The 5334-nt window shown below is 42.3% G+C and overlaps 1 pseudogene; it reads left to right on the top strand.

Annotated features, from left to right (window-relative positions):
* The first annotated feature begins 2928 nt into the window (after nucleotides 1-2928).
* Nucleotides 2929-4168, top strand: LOC141989296 (olfactory receptor 5AR1-like; annotated as a pseudogene).
* Nucleotides 4169-5334: the final 1166 nt, after the last annotated feature.

The raw sequence follows: 5334 nt of genomic DNA, 5'->3' as shown, positions 1-5334 counted from the left end.
CTACACTCTACATGATCTAGTTGAATTCCAGCAAGAGAGATCTCTTTCTTGCAACAAGCAATTTTAACATTATAGGACAAAAATGGGGTGAGTATCATAATTCTTTTTGAGATCTATTTCCAGGAGAAAGCTACAAAATCAATTCGGTCTTCTGAGAAAAAGATTGGCTTTCTCTTCTCAAAATGTTGACTCCTTTGACACCGGAATGATTTTCTTTCACTAAATAATTTGCAGTAAAATGGGACAGACTGCCTGAAATACCCTGAGTGCTGCATGAGATTGTTCAAGGATATTGGGCTAGACCCTCAGGTGGCGTCGATCAGCATAGCTTTGTGAAGCTGGTGGACCAGGTGCCAGCTCATGCGTGGAGCCCTCAGCCTCACTGAAAACTGACAAATCCACAGCTGGAAACCAATATGGTTCACCTGTGTGTTCATACTGTTAAAATAGGTGTTAGATTTATAGAGCTGTGTTGAAATGTTATGAAGTGCTTGTGAACTGTGGCATGCAAATCTCGCATATCTATATCCCAGGTTACAAGGTAATATTGAAGTGTTTTGCTCTGTTACTGTAAAAGTGTGTCTTATGAAACTGGAAACCCCCACAGTCAGGAGGGAAGCGTTACCAAGTGTGAAATACTAGTTTACCATAAGAGGTGTCATCTGCCCAACAAAAGACGGCCTATTGACGCCAGACAAACCAAGACTTTGATGATTGTTTTCTCTAAACCCAGGAAGAGGGGGTGTGCACAAATGCTCATCCCATCATAGCTTGAAAACTGGGGAAAGGGTATAAAAATCCTTGTCAAGGAGGAATTATCATCAGTATGCTGCTAAGAACTTGGGGAGGGCAATATTTCTAAGCATAAGCAAGGGATTCCCAGGCTGCTTGGCTTGGATTAGCCCTAAAGGATATATAAAGCTTGCGCATTACAGAAGCTTCTATTAATTTTTGGAACCTAAGACTGTAACTCAGTGTGTATGTTTACCTGCTTTAACCTTGTAAATAACCCTCTTGTTTCTTTTTCCTAGATAATAAACCTTCAATTAGTTTATTATAGGATTGACTACAAGTCTTGTCTGTAGTTTGAGATCTGAGGAGCAACTGACCTGGGGTAAGGGACTGGAAGTAACCGGAATATCGTTGTAATTTTTCTTATAAGGGACCATCCATCACAAAGACAGGCTTGCCTGGGTGGCAAGATACACCACAGCACTGGAGAGATCTCTCTGTGACTCCATTTAAGGCTGTTATAGTTCCTGAGGAGTTCACCCTTGGTACTTCGTTGGTGAAATAGAATTATAGAACACACAACCAATTTGGGGTTTGTGAGTAACAGTCTACCTTGAATTTAGCACTCATGGTCATGAGCCACTCCAGACAGGTTGACAAGCTCCATCAACCTCAATAGAGCTACAGTGATTAACACCGACGGACGATCTGGCCCACTGTGCTTGCATGAGCTAAGTTAGGGTGTACTTTGTGCAAAGGAAAAAGACAATAGTAAGATCAAAACACCCTGTTGGTTGCAAAGAATCAAGTTGTAAGGGATTTTTCTAAAAATGTGGTTAATTTCTTTGAACATAACGTGTTTTCATTTAAAATTCCTTAGAGAGGATTTTGTGCTGGTGAACTACTCCTGATCAACATCCCTGGCAAGAGAAGATCTCTCTTTAAAGACACTGCAATATGGAACTGGCTGCACTGGCTTCCCCAACACGCCATTCTCTGCCCCCGTGGAAGGTCTTTCAGGTTCAGGGTGGATTCACACTCATAATACAATGAAAGTAAATATCTCTTATATGTTTCAGATTTTATTGGCAACTTGAAGTGGAAGAACATGCACATGGGGACCCATCTGACTTCTAAGGGAAACGTGCTTGAATGTTGTCTGACCAGCACTTCCCAATTTGTCTCATTGTGACTGTCTAGGAGGATGCGAGGTGCGTATTCAGTGTGAAACTCTTAACGTCTTCGCTTCCAAAATATCTTCTGAGAAGAACAGGATGGTCCTCCAACTTTCTCCAATCATTCTGAATAAGCAAGAGAGATTAACATTGCTACCGTGTATAGGAAGATCAACTACTGCAAAATGAGCATGGGATGGGTAGATCGCTCCACGGATGTTTTACTTGGTGTTTAATAGGTCCTTTCCTCTTGAGGTGGAAGCTTGTCCCAAGCTCACTTGCTGCCTCCGATTTCCAGTTTTAAGGTGATGTGAGGGGCCAGAGCAGAGGTGAGGGTCTCACCCATAGTTTTCATTCAGCCTCCCTTTGCTTGATTCTTCTGTTCATTCATATATCCTCAGTTAATATACACTTCCTCACTGTGAATATTATTCTTATTAATTTCAGCACGAATGGTGTTTATTTAATTTCATCAGAGACTTTATTCTAAATTCATGGTTTGAATTGACTTGTAAAATAGCAAGGTTCCTAATGAATGGTTTAATTATGGAAGGATGCTAGAGCTCTAATATAAGGCTGATTTTCTACCACTCCATGCACTTCCGTACTGTAGGTCAGATTGTTGCAGCAATGCCTGGCTATTTATTTCCATATCAATTAAGTTATATTTACAATTGCCAGACTTGCAATAGGTATTTCAAAAGTACTGACTTGGAGATATATCTGCAATTGTCGATGGGTTCCAAGCTAGCTGACTTTTGAAATGCTGAAATGCACAGCAAATTCTTTTAAATATTTTTTCTTCCCATTTGCCTTTGTTTTATTTTATTTTATTTTAAGGAAGAAAAAACTTGGGAATTCCCCAGTGACATGAAATTTTATTAAGAGAAATTAATGTAGGCATGATATAACTTGGCTTGTCTATCTTGACTTGCTTCTGTGTGTCTAGATGGCGGCACCCACTTTCCACCCCAACTTGGTTCCTCTTCAATAATAAGTATCATCTTTGATTTATTATTTATGTATCCCCCAGCAGCATAGACCATATCTGGAAAATATAATGCAGGGAAATCACACTGGGGTGACTGAGTTCATCCTCCTAGGGTTCACAAGCAGTCCACAGCTACAAATCATCCACTTTGTGGCATTTTTGGTTATCTACATTGTCATCCAGGTGGGGAATCTCGGGATGATCGCATTAATCATAGCTGAGTCCCAGCTACACACCCCCATGTACTTTTTCCTTTTCAACTTGTCCTTTATAGATACTGTTTACTCCTCTGTTATTGCCCCTCGGGCTCTGGTGAACTTCTTAGCAGAGTGTAAAGCCATTTCCTTTGCTGGATGCGCCATGCAATTTTTCTTTCTCTCTCTCTGTGCACATGTTGAGGCTTTGCTTCTGGCCATGATGGCGTATGATCGATTCATATATACGCAAACCGCTGCTGTATACTATTATCATGTCAAAGAAAGTCTGTGTCCAGCTGGTAGCTGCATCATACTTCAGATGACCTTCTGGGGTCCCTTCCAACCCTGATATTCTATGATATTCTATGATTCTACACCTGTGTCAATGCCGTTGTGCACACAGGCTCTTTGTTCAGCCTGTCCTTCTGTGGTCCCAACATCATCGATCACTTCTTTTGTGACATCCCCCACTCCAGAAGCTCTCCTGATCCAGCACTCACATGGATAGCAGAGTGCATTTCGTCTTTGCTGCTGTAACTGCATTGATACTGTCCTGATCATCCTCGTCTCCTACATTTATATTATCCTCAACATCTTGAGGATCTGGTCTACGGAAGCCAGGCATCCTCAGTCCCTGACCCAGAATGCCCTGCCTTCCTAGAGCACTTCCCTTCTGACTAGCTCAAAGCACTTCACAGGCCTGAGGAATTTACCCTCCTGTCTGCCCTGGGCCAACAGGAGACAAAGGAGAATATGTTTCATGACAGTCAGGTCCTGCTGGCTTCATCCCCTCCTGCTTTCACTCCTTCGTCCCAGACCTCCCTTAGCCTTGCAGCCTTCATGTTGCTGTTTTGTCCGCCCACATCCCCCCTCACCCAGGCTGTGGTTAAAGCCTGTCTGTTCTCCATCACTGCCCCTCCCCACCACCACTCCACCCTGCTCCTTGCCTTGGTCATCTCTCCCCTACACTCCTGCGGCTGCCGCCTCGCTGGACTTGCTGCCTCTCCCCTCCCTCTCCCTCAGCCCAGCCAAAGCATAACTGCTAAACTCCCCTGCTGCTCTGGTCATGTCTCTCACTTCTTTATATCCCTGTACTGGCCTCCCTGTATCTCATGCAGTAAAGTCAGATACCTCCTCCCCTTCAAGACCCTGCCTAACTCCACTGTTGCGCCCATCTAGTCTCCTCCCTCAGTACGCACCCAGGTCAATATACAACCCAGATCTTACACAAAAATCATGGTGTTGCCAATCCTTTGGTATCTAAAATCAAAGGTTTATTTACAGAAAGAAAGAAAGAAAGAAAGAAAGAAAGAAAGAAAGAAAGAAAGAAAGAAAGAAAGAAAGAAAGGCGAGAGTTAAAACTGGTTAAAGGAATCAAATACATATAATAATTGCAAGTTCTTAGTTCAGGCTTGTAGAAGTGATGGAATAAACTGCTGGCTTAAGTCAAGTCTCTGGTTGCCTCCATACCAGTCCTCAGTCCCTGTGTTAGAATGTTCCCATTAGTAAAAGTCCATAGTCCAAAGGTTTGAGCAGGAAAGAGGCAAAATGGAAGATGTTTCCCAGGTCTTTTATAGCTTCTGCCAAGTGAAGGGAAACCCATTGTTCTCACTGTGGAAAATTCCAGATAACAAGATGGTGTTTGGAGTCACATGGGCAAGTCACATCTCCATGTATGATTCGCTTACTCATAGCAGGTTTCAGAGTAACAGCCGTGTTAGTCTGTATTCGCAAAAAGAAAAGGAGGACTTGTGGCACCTTAGAGACTAACCAATTTATTTGAGCATAAGCTTTCGTGAGCCACAGTATGCATCCGATGAAATGAGCTATAGCTCACAAAAGCTTATGCTCAAATAAATTGGTTTGTCTCTAAGGTGCCACAAGTCCTCCTTTTCTTTTAGTCATAGCAGAAGCCATTACCCACACTCTAGTTTGAACATTCACAGGAAAGCCCATTAAGTGCAGATGGGTGTCTTCCATGGTCCATTATCAGCAGCTGCATTTCTGAATATTGCAAAAGGTCCTTTTTCTAGATTAAAATCTTACCGCACTGGGTTATTTAGATTTATCACAAGGGGACAAATTCTGCGCTCCTTTCTCAGTTTGTACTCCGTCCTTATTCAGGGAAACACTTGATCTTTTTTTTTTCCTTTTTTTAAAATCATGATTGGATGTTTTTCTGAAAGCTATGATCTAATTCAAATGGGTATTATTTCAGGGAAGTTATATGGCCTGTGCC

This window comes from Natator depressus, chromosome 6 (genome assembly GCF_965152275.1).
Source record: "Natator depressus isolate rNatDep1 chromosome 6, rNatDep2.hap1, whole genome shotgun sequence".
In the NCBI taxonomy this organism is placed as follows: Eukaryota; Metazoa; Chordata; order Testudines; family Cheloniidae; genus Natator; species Natator depressus.
Note: the sequence above shows the minus strand (reverse complement) of the source record. Positions and strands in the feature narration are given on the sequence as shown.